The following is a 21,437-nucleotide window of genomic DNA, read 5'->3' on the forward strand; positions in this document are numbered from 1 at the left end:
CACTAAAAGATATGTTAGTGGCGATTCAAGCTCTTGGCGCTAAAGTTGAATCTTTGGCTGCGGACAGGACACAGTTGATGTCCGATGTGCGTCTTTTGAAAGGTGAAGGTGCAAGTGCAAGTGCAGTGAAGTTAAGTGCAGTGGAGGGTGCGCCTGCTCGTGTCTGTCGTCCTCCTAGTCCTAGACCTCTTCCAAGCTCCCCAGCCCCTCGGAGAAGGAATGTCGAAAGGCGAAAGGAGACGAGAGAATGTATCAAACGAGCAGACGTCCCCTCAAACGTACCTATGGGCGCCTCCCAGGACGTTCGCCCTCACCATCGGAAAGGTGGGGTTAAGTGTTTTTCGTCTTCTTCGGATGACCCCTTGCCTAAAAGAGGTTGGAAGCTCGCTTCCAGGCCTCTTAAGAGGTCCTATGACACGGCCTATCGACGTCCTGCTAGTTCTAAACCTGGATGCAGTCACTGGGATTCTCCAGAGCCTTTTGAAAGCCCCCCGACCAAACGTCCTTTTAGGACACTGGACGTTTCCAAGGATCCTTCTGTGCACCCAGGACCAGGCTTTACCTCATTCCAAGCTCCCAAGCAGCCTTCACACTGGATTTCGCCTTCTAGGCGCTCTGTTCCGTTTAGCGGTTAGGAGAACGTTATGACCTCATCGCCGTTTTCACAACGTTCGGATCCTAACTTTGTAATTCTTCAAGACAGGCAAAGCAGGCTCTCTTCCCTTATGCAATCATACCAGCGCAGCGACAAATCTCGTATCAGCGATCGTGATCGGAGCAGTGAACCAGGACGTGTTTCCGAGCGGCCTCGTAATCGGGGATCGAAGCTTCCAGCTAGCCGATACGAACGGCCTTTAGGAAGCGATCGTGATCGTTCTCGTAAGTCCGCAGTCCACGGTTCTTTTATTGAATGCGATCGAGACTGTGTGCCTGTGAGTTCTTCTAAGAAAGACGTCGGACGTCCTATTAAACAGGTTATTGAATGCCCTTCGACTCAGGCTCCTGAACTTCCTACTGAACAGGCTGCCGATCCTCCTCCGGTTCAGACTGCCGAACGTCCTTGCAAACAGGCTACTGAACGTCCTTTTAAGCAGGCTGCCAAACGTCCTATCATTCAGGAAGTTTCTCTTTCCGCCAATTATTTTAGTGAGCGTCCTTCAGGTCGCGTGTCCGGGATGGTTACAGTTGAACGAGTCGCTGAACAACGAGCGGTTCGTAGTACCGATTGCTTGCCAGCAGTTGACGGAAAGCGCGTTTCTGAATATGATCCTGAACGTCCTATCCCTGGTCATATTTCGGATGTTAGTTTGGATTACGAGGAGGAGGCTTATCCTTTTCAAGACATCGATGCGGTTCATGTACAGGAACTTCTCGTCTCCGATCGAGCTGATCGCGAGCGTTCGGTTGAGCCGCACGCGATTTTGCCGCCTGTTACTGTTCGCAATGAGCCTATTTCTATTGCGGTTGGCATTCAGGTTTTTTCTGATATTGTTACCGCTTTTAACCCTACTGCTCCCGGAGGAACGTCGCTAGAGAAGGAAGTAGAAGCCCAGCTTTCTCCTTTGGAGTTTGATGATGTTTCAGAAGACAAGGACTCTGTTTCTTTCCGTCATTCTGCTGATCTTAAAAAACTTATGAGAGTTTTTACGGAAGAGTTTTCGGACTTTTTTGTGCCTATAGCTCCGTGCTCTCCTCCGTCTGAGTTTACTCTAGGCAAAGCCTCTAAGAAAGCCCATTTTACTAAGATGGTTCTGTCACGTTCGTCCAAGAGAGCTCTTAAATTAATGGGTGACTGGTTACAGTCTAAGAAGGCCTTAGGAAAGACGTCTTTTTCCTTTCCTCCAGCTAGACTGGCTTCGAGGTCGAGCATCTGGTACGAGACGGGAGAAGTTCTCGGCTTGGGGATTCCTGCCTCTGCCCAGGGAGATTTCTCAAGCCTCGTAGACGCTCCTCGTCGGTCGGCCATGAGGAAGACCAAAATTTTTTGGTCCACTTCAGAAATGGACCACCTTCTCAAAGGAATTTTTCGGGCCTTTGAAGTTTTTAATTTCCTAGACTGGACGCTGGGGGCCTTGGGTAAAAACGTTGAGACTTTTAAAGAGGGGGATACCTCTGCCCTGGTCCATTTGATGTCGTGCATGGACAAGGCCTTGAGGGATGGCTCTAATGAACTTGCAGCTCTTTTTTCCACAGGCATCCTTAAGAAAAGAGATCAACTTTGCTCTTTTCTTTCGCCAGGGGTGACTCCCTTCCAGAAGTCCGAACTCTTATATGCTCCTCTTTCTCCATTACTGTTTCTGCAAGAACTTATCAGGGAGATCTCTGCAGCTTTAGCTCAGAAGGCCACTCAGGATCTTGTCTCCAAGACCGCTAGAAAGGCTTTGCCTTCCTCTTTTATCAGCCGCAAGTCTAAGGTAGATACTTTTCCCAAGTTTTCCCAGCCCTTTCGAGGAAGATCTTCTAGTAGGGGTAGCTCCAGACCTGTTGGTAGAAGGAGTAAGAGAAGAGGTTTCAGGGCAGGGCAAAGCAGAGTCTGACTGCTTTCGCCTTCAGGCAGTGGGTGCCAGACTACTCAAATTCTGGCAAGCGTGGGAGAAGAGAGGGGCAGACCAATGGTCTATTCAGATCTTGAGGGAGGGTTACAAGATCCCCTTTCTAGGGAGCCCTCCCCTGGTCTCAGTGCCTGTGGATCTCTCTCCCAGATACAGAGAGGAGGCAAAGAGGCAAGCTCTTTCGAACCAAGTGTCTCTTATGTTAGAAAAGGGGCCCATAGAGAAGGTTCAGGATATCCGTTCACCTGGTTTCTACAATCGGCTATTCCTGGTACCCAAGAACTCGGGGGGATGGCGTCCAGTTCTGGAAGTGAGTGCGCTGAACAGGTTCATCATCAAAACGAAGTTCACCATGGAGACTTCGAAGTCAGTGCTAGCAGCAGTAAGGAGGGACGACTGGATGGTCTCATTGGACCTTTGGGACGCCTACTTCCACATCCCCATCCATCCAAGCTTCAGACCCTACCTCAGGTTCGTTTTCATGGGAGACGTCTTCCAATTCAGAGCCCTATGCTTCTGTCTTTGCACAGCGCCTCAGATCTTTACGAAGCTCATGCTGAATGTAGCAAAGATCTTACATTCAAGAGGCATAAGAGCCTCCCTGTATCTCGACGACTGGCTTCTCAGAGCGCACTCTTACGATCACTGCCTGAAGGATCTTCAGACAACCTTGGACCTTGCGGAAGAACTGGGTCTCCTTGTAAACAAGGAAAAGTCTCTCTTGGTTCCATCTCAAGAGATTTTATATTTGGGGATGACGATACGGAGTCAGATTTTTCGGGCTTTTCCGTCTCCCTCAAGGATAGAGCAGGCCAAGTTGAAACTAAGATCGTTTCAAAGCAAGGAAGTTTGCTCAGCAAGGAAATGGATGAGTCTGATAGGAACCCTCTCCTCCTTGGAGCAGTTCGTCCCACTGGGAAGGCTGAATCTTCGTCCTCTCCAGTTCCATCTCAACAGCCATTGGGACAAGGAGAGGGACTTAGAATCGATGTCCATTCCTATCACGAACCCCATCAAAGTCTGCCTTCGGTGGTGGGAGGAACCAGACAAGTTCCAGGAGGGTTTCGACTTGTCAATGAAAAGCCCAGATCTTGTGTTATGCTCCGACACCTCGGACACAAGATGGGGAGCAACCCTAGACAAGTTAGAAGTCTCGGGTCTTTGGACAGAACCCCAGAAATCCTTGCATATCAACCACAAGGAGTTATTGGCAGTTCTTTTAGCCCTCAAACGTTTCGAGGCTTTAGTCACCAACAAATTAGTTCAGGTCAATGCGGACAACACGACAGCATTGGCATACATCTCAAAGCAAGGGGGAACACACTCGATATCTCTGTACGAGACGTCAAAGAATCTCCTGATGTGGGCAAGAGAGAGAAACGTTATACTGCTCACGCGATTCATTCAAGGGGAGAAAAACGTTATGGCAGACAGTCTCAGCAGACGGAATCAGATCCTTCAAACAGAGTGGACCCTCAACCTTCAGGTGTGCAAGAGCCTGTGGTGTCTTTGGGGTCGCCCTTGCACAGACCTCTTCGCAACCTCAAAGACGAAGAGGCTAGAGGCATATTGCTCCCCTGTTCCAGATCCAGAAGCAGTCCACATAGACGCTTTTCTATTGGACTGATCCAATCTAGATCTCTACGCATTCCCACCTTACAAGATCCTGTACTGAGTAATACAGAAATTTGTGACATCCAAAGGAACCAGGATGACCCTTGTGGCTCCCTATTGGCCGTCAAGAGAATGGTTCACAGAGGTACTGGAATGGGTGATAGACACCCCAAGAATTCTTCCTCTAAGAGCAGATCTTCTCAGACAACCCCACTTGGAAAGATTGCATCAAAATCTCCACGCTCTTCAGCTGACTGCCTTCAGACTATCGAGAGACTCACTAGATCTAGAGGTTTTTCAAAGGAGGCAGCTCAAGCTATTGCGAGGGCAAGAAGGACTTCAACCATCAAGGTCTATCAATCTAAGTGGAAGGTTTTCAGAGAGTGGTGTAGAGTCAACTCTCTTTCCTCATCCAGTACCTCTGTAGCTCAAATTGCAGATTTCCTGCTTTATCTTCGAAGGAAGTGCGATTTCTCCTCCTCTACTATCAAAGGCTATAGGAGTATGTTAGCTACTGTGTTTAGGCATAGAAACCTTGACCTCTCTGGCAATAAGGATCTGCAAGAGCTTCTCAAGTCTTTCGAGACTTCAAAACGACGGAACCAAGATTCTCCAGCCTGGAATCTGGATATTGTTTTGAAGTATCTCATGAGCGACAGGTTTGAGCCACTGTGTTCAACTGCCTTGAAAGACCTCACTATGAAGACTTTATTTTTGGTCAGTCTTGCGACAGCCAAAAGAGTGAGCGAGATTCATGCGTTTAGCAAAAACGTTGGATTTCGTAATGGTAAAGCTGTCTGTTCCTTGCAGTTAGGCTTTCTTGCCAAAAACGAACGCCCTTCTCAACCTTGGCCCAAAGCATTCGAGATTCCAAATCTTACGGATCTGGTTGGAGATGAGGTAGAAAGAGTCTTGTGCCCAGTTAGAGCTCTAAGATGCTACTTGGAGAGAACAAAAGACTTACGAGGCAAGTCTGAATCTTTGTGTTCAGTCAAAAAGCCCTCTTTACAGATGTCTAAAAATGCCTTATCTTATTTTGTCAGGCTTTTAATTAAGGAAGCTCATATTCATTGTAATGAATCAGACCTTGGATTTTTAAAGGTCAAGTCTCACGAGGTCAGAGCGGTCGCAACGTCGGCAGCATTCAGGCAGAACAGATCTCTACAAAGCATAATGGACACGACCTTCTGGAGGAGCAAATCCGTGTTCGCGTCGTATTATTTGAAAGGCGTTCAGACTTGTTATGAGGACTGTTTCACTCTGGGTCCATTCGTAGCAGCGAGTGCAATAGTCGGTGAAGGATCCAACACTATGTTCCCATAATCCCAATAACCTTTTCTTCTCTTGGTACTTTTAAGGGATTTTGACGAAGGAAAAATCTATTTCTGGGCGAGAGACCCGTGTCGCCAATTGAAATGCTCCTAAAGCACTATTTCTAAGGTATATAACTGCTATATATTACCAGAGAAAAAATTGCATGGGAATGCCAGGTTGAACCCAGCTCGCTCACCTGTATAAGGTGTCGATATAATACTGGGGCGCGATAAATCACAACCAGAGGCCTCGCACCATTTAGATATCTCCTGTCAAAATCCCCGAACAGCGAGGCGCCGTTCAACCTCGTACTACTACTAACCAACCCACGCCAGTGACGTCACTCCTTATAGCACCCCAGATTGGGGCCCAATTAGGGAGGGACGGGCGGGTTCACTGGGCGACACGGGTCTCTCGCCCAGAAATAGATTTTTCCTTCATCAAAATCCCTTTTCTGGGCTCCGACCCGTGTCGCCCAGTGAAATCCGTACCAGAGAATGGGGAGCCAATAAGGCTAACAACCTGAAGGGAATAACACAAAATTAATATAGCTGATGAATTTTAATATAAAAAAAGAGGGACCTGGAAACCCGTAAATAGATCAACACATAAATGACAGAGACAATTAGACATGATACATAAACAAAATGAAACCCAAAGGGAAAGTCAACAGGTATGAATAATGTTAATACAGCTTGGTAAGCAAAATGCAGTAAAGCATACAATCATAGATATAAATAATTAACATAACAAAGGAACATCAGCTCGGGGATTCCCAAAAACAAGTGAGATCAAAATAATTCGTGAAATCGATCAATTGAATAATAAATAATACATCATGGTAAATAAAACAGGTAGGAACAACAGGTAAGCCAGGCAGGAGGGAAAGAGGACAGAGCAAGACTTTGTGATTAGGACTCGGTACCCTCGGGAGGAACCGCATTCCCCGCAGCTACTGTGGCAAATCTAAGAGCTTCTAAAGGTTTTAGGTAGTGGCGTTTGAAAACTTTACGGGACTTCCAACCCGTATATTTTGAGAGCTCATCAAATTTCATATGGTGGAAAAAATTAATTGAGGTAGCCACAGCTCGAATATCATGGACATGTGGGAATGATTCAGGATTAGCTTGTTTAATAAAGTAAAGAATTTGTTGCCTGATTCCCTTAAGGGTAATAGTTCCTCCGTGCTCTCTAATAAATAAGGGCCCTGTGGTTGTAGTGGAAGTTCTACTTAAGTAGGATTTCAGGGTGGTAACTGGGCACAGGTATGGATCCCTAGGAAGTGGAACAATTTTCCAGGGGGACCTCCTGTTCTGGGGATCCTCATTTTTAGCCAGGAACACTTTGTTAGGGGAGAGAAGGACCTCACCGGAAGGGAGAAACTCTATGTGACCTGGGTTTCTAGATAAAGCTGACAATTCCGAGATTCTGGAGCCAGAGGCGAGGCTCAAAAGGAAAAGTGACTTTCTTAATACAGTGAACCCTCGCTACTTCGCGGTTCGACAATCGCGGATTCACCACTTCGCGGGGTTTTCCCATAACCCATATATATATACATATCGCGGATTTTCCGGAAAATTCGAAAATACCGCGAAATCTGAAGATAACCAAATACGATATTTTGTTACCTGTAATTCCATTAATACTGTAATTAGTAATATCTGCTCTTACTGATTGTTCATTGCATTACATATGATATATAATTCAGCACAGAAAGAAATAAAACACGAAAAGAGAATGTGATCATACGATAATTCAGTACGTAGTAAAATTAAATCGAACATGAAACGCAAATCAGATGCAGTCATACCATATTAGAATGGTGTGTACTGTAATGGATGTGCTTCTTTTCCATGAATCTTTTGTATGTATACGTACGTAGTACAGTACTGCATCCAATAATATTCTTTGTTGCAAAAATCACATTTCGAATAAGTACTGTAAGCGTACGAGAGAGAGAGAGAGAGAGAGAGAGAGAGAGAGAGAGAGAGAGAGAGAGAGAGAGAGGCGTAAAATAGCGTACGTACGTAAATTTTTATTATTATTGTTATTATTATTATTGTTGTTGTTGTTAATAAAATTATTATTGTTATTATTATTAATCATTATTATTATTATTATTACTGTACTGTACAGTATTATTATCATTATTTATTATTATTACGGTACCCTTGTACTTAATCTACGTACGTTCAGTATGCGCGGGGCATCTTCTATGAGTAACCAACGCACCATGTACTGTAAGACGGGTTGTGATTGGTTCAAGCGCTGACAGATGACGAATCAAAACTCAAGTTTTGTTATCTAGCCTGTGATTGGTGTTTTGCCCGCATCTTCAACTTCCAGCATCACAGTTCTCGCGGGTCTGCATCGTTCACTTTCTCTTTCCGCGTATTGCTGAGTAGACGTTCTTAACTTTGTGAAGTTTAATCTGTGCTGTGTGCGACTGTTTTAAGTTGAACTTTTTGTTGAACTTTCTGTTACAATGGCTCCCAAGCGTTCTGCTTCTAGTAAGGCTGGTAGTGAGCCTAAACGCCACCGAAGAATGATGACGATAGCTGAGAAGGTTACGCTTCTCGACATGTTAAAAGATGGTAGAAGTTACGCGGCCGCCGGCCGCCATTTTGGCATCAACGAATCCACCGTTCGCTACATCAGGAAGGACGAGGCGAACATTAGAAAGACTGCTGCAATCACCTTTAGCAGATCAGCGAAGCGAGTCGTTACAACGCGTAATAAAACGATCGTACGCATGGAAGGTGCTTTAGCTGTGTGGATTGCCGACTGTCGGAAGAAGAACATAGCGTTGGATACGAACACCATCCGAACAAAGGCTTTGAGCTTGTATGAGAATTTTGCGGCAAAGGAACCTCATGACGACGATGGCGACCATGCTGAAGAAGATGATGATGTAGATGATCCTCAACCAGGGACCTCCACTGATTCCCAGCGTCAGAAACAACGTTTTTCCGCCAGCAAAGGATGGTTCGCGAAGTTTCAGAAACGCTTCGCCCTGAAAAGCGTTTCCCTGCATGGGGAGTCTGCTTCCGCTGACACTGCCGCTGCTGAAACTTACGTGAACCAGACTTTCAAGAACATTATCGCTGAAGGTGGATACAAGCCGGAACAAGTGTTTAATATGGATGAAACCGGCTTGTTTTGGAAGAGAATGCCGTCGCGAACTTTCCTGTTCAAAGAGGAAGCCAAAGCCTCTGGCTTTAAGGCATTCAAGGATCGCGTTACCCTCGTGATGTGTGGCAATGCTGCTGGATTTTTGTTAAAGCCGGGGCTTATTTATAAGTCGAAAAATCCTCGCGCTTTGAAAAACAAAAATAAGAATCTCCTTCCCGTGTACTGGATGCATAATCAAAAAGCATGGATTACGAAGATGCTGACCTCCAACTGGTTCCACCAGTGTTTCATCCCGCAAGTCCATGAATATCTCTTAGAGAAGGGCTTGCCATTCAAGATCCTTCTCCTTATGGATAACGCTGGTGGACACGCAACTGACCTGTCGCGTGAGGGCGTTCAGGTTGAGTTCCTGCCACCCAACACCACGTCATTAATTCAACCAATGGACCAGGGGGTTATCAGGGCGTTCAAGGCCCTCTACACGAAGAATACCTTGGCGGACCTCGTTGCGTGTGTGGATGCTGCCCAAGATGACGAGGATGAAGACTTCAACTTGAAGGCGTACTGGCGGCAGTACACCATAGCCACGTGCCTGCAGAATATTCAAAAGGCACTTCAAGAGATGAAACCTGCAACCGTAAATGCGAGCTGGAAGAAGCTGTGGCCCGATATTGTTTACGACGACAAGGGATTTACTCCGTCGGAAATCCAACACTCTGCAATACGGAAATCTGTGCAGTTGGCTGCCATAATTGGGGGTGACGGGTTTGGCGACATGACGACTGAAGACGTCGACGAGTTGTTGGACTGCCATTCCCAGCCCCTAACTGACGCAGACCTCGAAGACCTGACGAAATCGGCAAGTGAGGAAGAGAGTGAGGGTACCCAGGAAGAGACCCAAGAAAATGTAGAAGAAACGGGCTTAACATTAGAACGGCTCGCCAAGTTCTGCAACCATATGAAGGAGGCGAAAGAAATGTTGCAAGAGTGGGACGAGGATATGGTTCGCTCGATGCAATTCTGCAACAAGGTCGATGACATCACGACTCCCTACAGGATGCTCTTGGATCGAAAAAAGAAGCAGCGGCAACAACTTCCGATCACAATGTTTTTTCAGCCTCGCAAAAAAGAGCCAGTTCCTCCTGCTAGTACGCCTTCGGAAGAAATTGAAGAAGTTGAAGAGGTGTCCCAGGAAAAGACACCTCCGTCTGAAGAGACGTAAAATACTATCATTGACTGCACAGTAGAACACATCATCAGCTTCATCATCATCATTTCTACTGTGCAGCAAATTCATCGCCATCGTCATTCAAGTTTTTCTTGAACTTCTTTCGTGGTGAGTACAGTAACAATCTTTATTTTTTACTTTAACCTGTTTTATAGTTTAGTAATGTACGTACTGTATGCATTAAGTTAAAGGGAAGGTTTTAAAAGTCTACATGTTGTAACCTATCATATTTTTTTTGTTTAAAATTTACATTTACGTACGTAAAACAATCTCTCTCTCTCTCTCTCTCTCTCTCTCTCTCTCTCTCTCTCTCTCTCTCTCTCTCTCTCTCTCTCTCTCAAATTGTTTTCCTGCTTTGCTACGTACAAGTACTGTATAATTTATATTTGTAAGGTAACATATTTTGTAAATGCTTTGTACTGTAAATACTGTATGTACTGTATCATTATTTATCACTATCATCATGCGTGTTAAATGCCTTGTTTGTTCTGAGCGTGGTTGTTTACTGAGCGTACACGCCGTCGTTTCAGGCGGCGTCATAAAGAAAAAGATTTCATTTGGAAGTCCTAAGAAAAATACGTAAACTAAAACATTGGTAATAAAAAAATCAACATACAGTACTGTATAATCAATATAATCGATGCAAAAACTAACCATACGTACATATATGTGTACACTAAATGAGTTTGTTTCTTCATTATGATCAGAGATGAACGTAAACAAAACATTGGTTGCCATTTTTTATCGTGCTTTTTAGGTGTTTAGGAAACACATGATATAAAATCGCCTTTAATATTTGTGCCTGTTTTAGTTTAGGGTGCTGTAGTACATGCATTAAGTGTTCTGTACATTACAGGGTGTAAAGGGTGGTTTGTTAACAGTACTACGTACAAGGGAAGGTTTTAAAAGTCCGAATATACATGTTAAATAAATAGGTAAATATGCTGTCACTACTTCGCGGATTTTCACCTATCGCGCCCGCGTCTGGAACCTATCTACCGTGATAAACGAGGGTTCACTGTAATGCCATATAGTTACAGGATTCATTTGGAGTGTCAGAGGCCCACTTAAGAACATCGTTTAAAAACCAGGAAACTGCGCTAGGGCGAGTGGAAGGTTTTAGCCTGGCACAAGCTCTCGGAATGGATGAGAAATATGAATCCGTTAAATCAATGCCAAAACCAATATGGAAGATCTTTTTCAAGGCTGACTTAATTGTAGTAATGGTACTGGCTGCCAGGCCTGATTCGAAGAGTCCAGAAGAATGTCACAGTTAGGTTCATTGTCATTTTCTCAACCTGGGAATCTTTCAAGAACTTAGCTAATTTCTTGACAGCTGAGTCATATTGTCGGAGAGTAGATTCCCTTTTGTCGGATTCCAGGAAAATAGTATTCGAAGGATCGATGCTCGCACCTCGTTGGGCTGCGAACTTCATGAAGTCCATAAAGTTAGGGCATTCAGAATCATTGAGGAAGCGAACACATTGCGAGTTTGTACTGTCTGTGTGAGCACCGGATTGGGAATCCGCCGGGGCCTGAGACCTAGCTCTAGCAACAAGGGGAACCAATTGCTCTTGGGCCAGTTGGGGGCTACGAGAGCCACTTGACCTTTGAAGGATCTGAGTTTGTGCAGAACTTTCAGCAGGAGATTCACCGGAGGAAACAGATAAATCGTCTTCCAGGTATTCCAATCTAGAATCATAGAGTCCGTGGCATAAGCCTGAGGGTCCAGGTTGGGGGCTACGTAGCAATCTAGTTTGCTATTGAATTCCGTCGCAAACAGATCCACCTGGAGACCCGGGACTTGAGATAGTATCCACTGGAAGGATCGATGGTCTAGTGACCATTCCGACTCTAGCGGAGTCGTCCGGGAAAGGGAGTCCGCTACCACATTCCGGACTCCTGCTAGATGGACTGCTGACAGGTGCCACTTGTGCATTGCCGCCATGGAGAAAATCTGCAACATGACGTGGTTTATTTGGGCTGATCTGGAGCCTCCTCTGTTGAGGCAGTGAACTATGACTGCACTGTCGAGAACCAGTCTGATATGGAGATTCCTGGCTGGATTGAGACGTTTCAAAGTGAGGAAGACTGCCATGGCCTCGAGGACGTTGATGTGCATGTGTCGGAAGACTGATGACCATAACCCTTGGACTTTCTTGTGTTCGGAGTAACCTCCCCACCCTGTTAAGGAGGCGTCTGTGTGGACGACGAGTCCCGGGACCGGATGTTGTAAGGGAACCGACTTGGAGAGATTCTTGACCTTCGTCCAAGGCTGTAGACTTTTCTTCAGGAGTGGGGGAAGGCGGGCACGTCTGTCGCGGCGTTTTGCGGTTGCTCTGGATCTCCACACTCTGTTTATGTCCCTGAGTTTGGACCGTAGGACGATGTCTGTTACGGAGGCGAACTGCAAGGAACCTAGGATCCTCTCTTGGTTCCTTCTGGAGGTCAACTTCTCCCTGAGAAATTGCCTCGTCTTCCTCGCAATCTCCTTCCTTTTGGCTTTGGGGAGGCACAGCGTATGGGAGCATAGGTCCCATTGTAGACCCAGCCATTGAAACTTGGTCTCCGGGACCAGGCGGGATTTTCCGAAGTTGACTTGGAATCCCAGTTGACGAAGGAAGGTGAGGACTTTGTTCGTTGCTACGCGGCAGTTCTGGGCATTGTCTGACCAGATTAGCTAATCGTCTAGATAGGCCACTACCTGTATTCCCTGAGTGCGAAGCTCTTGAATGACTGTCTCTGCTAGTTTGGTGAAGATTCTGGGTGCCACGTTAAGCCCGAACGGCATCACTTTGAATGCGTAGGCTTGTTTGCCTAGCTTGAAGCCCAGAAAAGGACGAAAATGCCTTGCTATTGGAACGTGATAGTAGGCATTGGTAAGATCGATGGAGGTGGTAACGGCCCCACGGGGAAGTAAGGTCCGCACCTGCGAGACGGTAAGCATACCGAATTTGTCGCAACGAATGAAGGAATTTAAACGAGACAGGTCCAGGATTACCCTTTGTTTGTCTGAGCCTTTCTTTGGCACGCTGAACAAGCGCCCTTGAAATCTTAAGCGATGTATGCTTTGGATCGCATTCTTTTGTAGCAGATCTGTCGTGAAGGAACATGGTTCTTCTGTTGGCAATTGGTAAAAGCTGTTCGGTGGAGGAGGTCCCTGTATCTAGCTCCACCCTAGTCCTTTGGAGATAATGCTGGAAGCCCAATCGCTGAACTTCCAACGGTCTCGAAAAAGGTACATTCTCCCTCCTACCTGCGTTGTCTCATTGGGTGGAGGATGATTTGCCTCCTCTGCTTCCATGGGAAGACTTGCCCCGGTGGTAACCCCTTCCGCTACCTCGGGCGCGAAAGGCACCCCTGGCACCTCTGTGACACTGGTAGCCACGGAAGGAGGTCTGAGCCTCATAAATGGGGTTAAAGGCGGGGGAGAAGGACGTGGAGGCGATTTGAAACTAAGGGACCAGGACGTATGGCTCTTGCTGCTGGCCCTTTGATGTAGAAGGCTGGGGGCCTTGGGGAGCCGTTTGAACCCTGAATTGGGAAGAGTGGAAAGGCCTCAGTCTCTTCCTACCTCGGATAGGGGTACCAGTAGGCTCATATCTCCTCTTTGGGACGAGGCCCCACCTAACTTTGAGGCTTTGGTTGGCCCTAGCTGCCTCGCTAAGGACCAAGTTAACCAAATCCTCCGGGAAAAGATCCGGGCCCCAGACCGGAGCTTTGATGAGCTTATTAGGCTCGTGCCTAATGGTGGCTTCAGAGAGGACGTGTCGTCGACAACGGGTCCTGGCGCTTGCAAAATCATAGGCGTCAGCCATGAAGTTTTGCAGTAACGATTTAGTGAGGGCCATAAGGAGGTCCTCCTCGTTGTAAGTGGCAACGGCCAACTCGGAAAGGGTGACCGAATTGAGAGATCTGCCGAATCTGCACCTAGAATCAAATTCTAATTTAAGAAGAGAGACTGGGAGTTTGGGAAGCCGTTCGCTGAACTACGTCGAAGCACAGTCCGGGCTCAACTTACCTACTGAAAAAGTAGCTGGGGCATTCCGCCAACATTCATTGTCCCCCGGAAAGAGGAGGGAGGTTAAGTCGGTCTCCCTGAGTTGTGGTAAAGGCTTCTCATCTTTGATAGCCTGGAAGACCGACTCCAGAATCTTGGTCGCACATGGTGTAGGGGTTTGGTCGTCGGCCACAAACATAGTGTACGAACTCTTGTGGGCCGTAATCATGGTGTTCAAACATTGCCACTCATGGAACAGGCGAACCAAGACAGACTGTGCCTGTTCCTTAGGAAAAATGACAGTTTCCTTTGGAACCTTATCTAAACGGATCAGAGCTTATTCTGTGAGGCGAGCGTAGCCGGGGAAGGGAAATTCAAGACCCGGCGGGTAGAATTCGTAGTCAGTAAGAGGCAGTGTACCGAAACCCTCGATTGACAGCATACCCTCCGAAAAGGGGGCATGCAATGCTAACCTCCAAGGGTTATTCTTATTGAAAGGAGGAAGCTTGGAGGCGTTGGGAATGGGGTACTTCTGTTGAGGAGGTGGTAGCCCCGAACTCATGAGGCCTTGGACTAGGCTCTCCACAGAAGCTATCCTCTTGTGTGATTGCTTCGTATGAGACGATAGCATTGACTCAAAACGAGCAAACAGTTTGTCAGAAAATTCCTCCATGTTAAATGATCCCGCCTGGGGGGGAACAGGTGCCGGAACAGAGACTACCTCTTGAGAGGTTGAGGGCACAGCAATTGGGTCTTGAGAAACTCTGGTGGAGGAGGATTTAGCCTCCGAGGGTGACGATCTCGAAGGGTTGTGGTCTTGGGAAGATTTGTGGGTTCTATATAAAGGCTTGTGAGGAGCCTTCACTTTGGGTGGAACGGGTCGGGAGCTGAGATCAGTCCAGGTTGCCTCAGGAAAACCGCGAAAAGAAGATTGGTCGGAAGTAGAAGAGAAAGCCGGGCTAGGGAGAGGAATCCCAGCCCGGGAACCACCTGACCCACCTACGTCCCTACCTGCGTCGGGATCATCCAGAGCCATGGGTTCCACATCAAGGTCGAGGGTAGCGACGTCCTCAGTTAGGGTGGCGCCCGTCTCCCCTTGGTCCGGGGCCAGAAGAAGAGATGCAATGCTCTCGATGATCGGGTCCGCTAGCGCTTTGGGGACCGCAGCTGATGTTTTAGTATTGGGGTAGAGGAGGGAACGCCATTCCTCAGAAAGGATATACGGCTGTCTGGCCTTCACGTTGCGGGCGAACCCGCCAGCCCAGATCTTGAGGGTAGCTCGGGCTGTTTCCATTTCAAGCTGGGTGCTCTGAAAGAGAACAGACTATTAGTGAGTGATAAAAGTGCCAAAGAAAAACTAAGAAGCCCAAGGACTTCGTAGGCACATATAAGGCATGCAGGAAGTCCATAGGACTGTGGCCTTACAGTACAAAACAATAAAAGAGGACATTAAAATGTGACTCCCCACCATTCTGTAATAAAGTAACTGCACTCACCGATTCAGATGTTAGAGTGGAAGCCAATTTGTAGCAGACAGGACAGTTGTCCTGATGCCAAACAGCTAGGTCATCCACTTGAAGAGAGCAGTGAGCGTGCGAACGACACACATTATGGCCGCAGGGTTGGTGGAGAACAGCGACACATGCCGTCATCGCACAGCGGACAGTCTGTAAGATAAAAGATACATGAGTATCTTAAAGGAAAGCAATTAGGGGCCGAAGGTCCCAGTGCTTAAATATTATAAAAGTTACTATCATGGTATTAAAGTTGAAGATATATAGCTATTATTATCCTGAATGAAAGCAAAAGAAGGGCACGGGGCCCGAATACTGTAACTCTATATATATATATTCAACCTATGATAAAACTATTCATATAAATGCCTAAACATATGAATGATGGCAAATAGGGGACCCTGGGGGGTCCGGGGATTATAAGTCATATATCAAATAAATGATAAAAATTATTCATATGTAATGCCTTAATAATTGAATGAAGGCAAATTAGGGGACCCCCCAGGGGACCCCGGTGTTTAAAAAATCAAATAACAGCTTTACTTGATTATAAAATTATTAAATTAAATTAAATTAATGAATTAAATTAAGTCAAACCGTAGTCGTGATCATATCATGGAAGGCAAGGTCGAGAACTAGGATCGTATATAATAGATAAAAGTGACTAAAATATAAAGGGAATCCAAGTAATAATGAATAACGTTGGCGCCGGGGCTCAACTAAAAAACTCGACCGAATGGTAATGAATAAAAGCTACTCCAGGGGATCCCGTAATGGAAGTCTTTAAACATATATATATATATCTATATGAGGTCCGTGAGGTGCGTGACAGAGGGGGGGGGGATCTTAAAAGGTTCCGTGACGTGCGGGACCAAGAGGGAGAAGCCCGTACACAACTTAATATTAAATAACATAACAAGGTACCACGGAACGAGTCGAAACTCCCCGCCGATCGTCGGCCAAACGAGCGATGGAAAGAAACGACTACGACCGGGTAGAGTAGTGGGGAAACGTAATGTACGTTAATGAATAATAATAGAATGCCTCACAGAACAACGGGAACCGCCCGTGCAAAGCGGATGCCTCCGGGAGGAGTACATAGGCGCTTATAAGATATTGGCGGGAGGAAGCTAGGAGTAGGTTGGCTCCGAGACGATATCAGGTATACCAACCTGCCAGACCCACGAGAGATATGATCACGTGGAAAGATTAAAACACTATAAAAAACATAACACATGGTAAATAAGAGAGGAAGGCATACTGGATGATAATAATTATAATAAAATTAGCTATAAATCAATCGTAAAACAAACGAGGGCGCGAACAAGAGACAGGAAAGAACAAGCCTGACGGCGCTAGGAGTAGGCAGGGCTACCAACAGAACACAGGGTCAGTGAAGTGCTAACAAAATGAAAACTAAATAGTAATAACTGACTCATGAAAGCCCCTCGAAATAATGCAATCATACGAATGACGTTAAAATAGTAAGCGAGTCCGTGGCGTGCGAACGTAAATAAGCTAAGATATGATATGTGGAAAAGAACGCCGATGGCGATTAGGCATGCCAACCTCCAAAATACGCACATGAATATGAAATAACTGTTATCATAAAACAGGACAATATAAAATTGATACGGTGTGTGAACCGTGGAGATCCATAAAGTTCACAACGAGAAACAATCAGTATGGAGGACTTATTGAAAATCATTAGAACGAACGAGAGAGAGAGAGGAAGGAACCTGTCCCGAGGGAGACCCAGCAAGGTCGTGAATAAAAAACAATAAAATAAACAAAAATGGACAAGGACCCCTCCAAAATCTCAAAACTCATAGATCTGGTACTTAACTTATATGTAGTGACAGTGGAGTCGGACATCTTGAGGTAAATCCAGAGAAAAACCAGCGAAATTCACACACAACACAAAATATGGTTAACGAACTGCGTGCTATTTTACGAGTGACGTCACTGGCGTGGGTTGGTTAGTAGTAGTACGAGGTTGAACGGCGCCTCGCTGTTCGGGGATTTTGACAGGAGATATCTAAATGGTGCGAGGCCTCTGGTTGTGATTTATTGCGCCCCAGTATTATATCGACACCTTATACAGGTGAGCGAGCTGGGTTCAACCTGGCATTCCCATGCAATTTTTTCTCTGGTAATATATAGCAGTTATATACCTTAGAAATAGTGCTTTAGGAGCATTTCACTGGGCGACACGGGTCGGAGCCCAGAAAATTGTTTTTATGGTTGTTTGTGGAGATTGTGTCAGTCCTCCACAATCATTGATTTTGTCAGGTGGTCATGTTTGTGCCTTGAGAGCACCCGGAATTGGTTATTGGAGGAGGTTCTGTCATGATGAGGTTTTGACACCGGTTTGACAGTCCCTTCGAGATCTTCAGCCCCCTGTGAGGATCGCTGGATCTCATAAGGCTAGCAGACATAATGAGGCAGAGTATCATTGAAGTCAGCTTCCTTATCAGGTACGAACCCTTAAGTTTTGTTTTAATTAACTCTTAAGTAGAATTCCAGATATGCTAGCTGTCTCTAACACTCCACCAAAGGTGTTAATCAGCTATACATAAAACTACCGGGTAAGTCTTGTGTTTAAAAATAATATTTTCAATAATAAAATAAATTTTTGAACATACTTACCCGTAGTTATATATAATTTTAGTCCCACCCTCCTCCCCTCTAGAGACTAGAGGCATGGAATATATGAGTGTCACTGGAATGGTTCCCAGGTACCTCGCTAGGGTGCAGGGGTGGTACACCTGGCTATCCAACTGGCGGTTGGCGCGAGTTTCGAATTTTCTGCCGTTGACGTCGGGGACGTAAGCTATATACAGTACAGTATACATAACTACCGGGTAAGTATGTTCAAAAATTTATTTTATTAATGAAAATATCATTTTCTGTTCCTAGCTCAATATGGGGATTCAAAGCTACTATAGCATGATTCCTACCCTCATTTTCTGTTCCTAGCTCAATATGGGGGTTCAAGTCTACTATAGGGTGATTCCTACCAAGCAAACAACTAAATAATGTAATATTCCCCTTCCAAGGTGTTATTACAAGAGTAACACCTCTATTAAGCATTAGCAAACCAACTAAACAAGCAAACAGTGTAAACAAAGTGACCATTTTACCTAACCTAACCTAGTTAACCTATCCTAACCCAACCCAACCCAACCTAACTTAAAGTGCGTTTTATGGATTTATCAGCATGTGTTATAGAATAGAATAGATCAAAATAGTGGTAAGAAGTATGTTTTATCTATCCTGCTTTGGTAGGAATCACCTCATACCCAAAAAATAGTGTAGTAATCACACTATAGTAGAATCCTGATGGTAGGAATCACACTATAGTAGCACCACAATCTTTACAGAAGCTCTACAGTAGAAAATGTGCTGGTGTTTCCTAAAAATTAAGAAAGAATCGGACCTTTGAGGCATTATTTCACAGTTATTTTTTAATTTCACATGAGTAACAATAGCTTTACACTGAACGGAGAGCATTTCTATCATAATTGCCGACATAAAATCTAGCAATTTGGGTAACACAGGGAAACTACGATTCCTTCATGTTTCCCAAATCCCATTAGAGACAAATTATGATGATATATATAGAGCATTTGAGTGCTATGGATTGATAAAGGAAATAAGGATGAGACTTGGAGATGAAAAATGGGACTCTTGGATATCTTTTGAAAGTCATGATGAAACGTTTAATGCCATAAGTAATATTAGTAGTATCAAAATCAACAAATTGAACATCATGGGAGCTCTTTGTGATAAGGTCCCAAAGGAATTGGATGTGTACAAACCTGCTGATTGGTTTGAAAAAGATAGAAATGTACCCATGCCTTCACAGAGAAAACCCAAACCACCAATGTGGCTCTTAGCTGAACCTAAAGGGATAATAGGGAATTATTTTAGGATATGTAAGTTTATCCAAAAAAAAGTAGGAACCATAGCACCTGGAGATATATCTCGTTTTGGGAAGAATAGTTATCTCATCCATGCCAAAACTTCGACTCAGTCTGCAATACTATCTAACTTACAGACAGGCAGTGATGAAATTACATTGGAAATGAAACCTCATCTAAATTTTAGTTATGGAAGGGGAGTGGTCTTTAATAAGGACCTGTACGAATTTACAGAGGAGGAGATACTTTCTGTGTGTCCATTAAATGTATGGAAAGTGCATAAGGTTCCTGGAACTTCAATGATTATACTTGCTTTCCAGGATACTGATGTACCTTTCCATATTTTTATTGAAAATGAAAGGATTAAAGTTCGGCCTTTCAAACAAAAGCCCCTGCAATGTTTTAATTGTTTTAAATTTGGATACCCATCCAAAGTTTGCAAAAATGGAAAAATGTGTGGTATTTGCTCCAAAACTTATCATGGAGAATGTACACTTGAGGCCAGGTGTTCAAATTGCAATTTGAATCATAAATCAACTGATAGGAGATGCGAACTGTATAAGTTGGAGGAAGCTGCCCTAAAAAAATCAAGTTTAGAACACAAGTGTGGGACATGTAAAAAGACTGTTGAATAAATCAACCAGCTATGCAAAGGCCTTAAAATCAAAGGTAAATTTACCACAGGAGACATCAACCCCACCTAGCACTGCCAGTAATCCTAAGAAAAGAAATACAACATCTGATAATAAAGTACTGCATGACAAGGTAATCATATTGCCTTCTGAGGCTCTGCCACAGTGTATTAAAAATGGGTCATTGCCCATTTCTGTACAGCCTTCGTCCCCCATTACCAACAATTGTACTAACCTCTCCCAGGCCATGTCCTTGCCTGATTTGATGGAGATGCCACCTGACACCAAGTTACCAGGTGCACCTGTATTGGGGAAGGTGCAAAAACCTGGTAGCTCAAAACCTACTAATTGGAAAAGAGAGAGACCTCCATCTCTCTCGCCCCCTTCCATAAGAAATATCAAAATCACGACGTCAAATATATATGATGATTTGTCTGTTGATATTTCTGATCTGGAAGTCAATTTAAATAAATGGAAATTCAAGTGGAGGTCCACCAACCTCCTCAACAATCAGATCAAAAAGACATAAAGAAAATCATGAATGCTAAACCCAATCTATCAAGACCCTCTTTAATAAAACCACCTAAAAATAGTGTTAGATCAAAAACTGCTAAAGGGAAGACTCCATCCAAGGGGTCTACCAAATTATAAACCATCATTTTTTCCTCCATTTTGCAATGGAATTGTCAGGGTTTAAGGGCCAAATATGAAGAAACTAAGCTCCTTATTCATGAGCATTCCCCCATAATTATTTGTCTACAGGAGAGCAAACTTGATCGTAATACCCCTTGTCCTCGCGAATATATTAGTTATAGGACACCATATGATCAAGTGGGGAGCCATGGCAGAAGTCTCATATACGTTCGTCGAGATGTTCCCCAAGTTTCTCTGTCTATTCATACACCTCTGCAGGCAGTGGTTGTACAGATTGACATAGGGCGAAAATATACAATTTGTTCTCTGTACTTGCCTCCAAATGATAACATTTTGTATGATAACTTAGTGGAGGTGATTCAACAACTCCCTCAACCTTTTCTTTTACTTGGAGATTTGAATGGTAGAGATCCTTTGTGGGGTGATGTTTTAGCAAACACGAGGGGAAATATCATATCATCAATTGTGGAAAATGAAGATGTGGGACTCCTTAATACAGGAGAGCCCACACACTTTCATGTCCAGACAGGTACCTTGTCTTGTATTGACCTATCAATCGTAAGCTCTAATTGCCTTCTCGACTTCGATTGGAGAACATTAGATGATTGGCATACTAGTGATCATGCACCAATCATTATAACCACCAACAATGGTCCACCTTTACAGGGATCGCCACGATGGAATCTTGACAAGGCGGACTGGGATAAATTTCGTGAGCTAAGCGAAATTGAGGGAGATGCAGGACAGGTTGAAAATATCGATGATGCCATAGACTTACTGAATGGAACTCTCCATACAGCAGGAGTCAATTCAATTCCCAAAACAACAGGGTTATTCAAACAACAACCAGTCCCGTGGTGGTCTTCAGAACTAA

General features: G+C 44.8%; 1 protein-coding gene across 9 annotated transcripts in view; it reads left to right on the plus strand.

Annotated features, from left to right (window-relative positions):
• LOC137646998 (speedy protein 1-B-like) overlaps positions 1 to 21,437 on the plus strand; it is a 920,935-nt gene that overhangs the window by 58,556 nt on the left and 840,942 nt on the right. The gene's annotated exons all lie outside the window — the stretch shown is intronic.

This window comes from Palaemon carinicauda, chromosome 9 (genome assembly GCF_036898095.1).
Source record: "Palaemon carinicauda isolate YSFRI2023 chromosome 9, ASM3689809v2, whole genome shotgun sequence".
NCBI classification, from domain to species: Eukaryota; Metazoa; Arthropoda; class Malacostraca; order Decapoda; family Palaemonidae; genus Palaemon; species Palaemon carinicauda.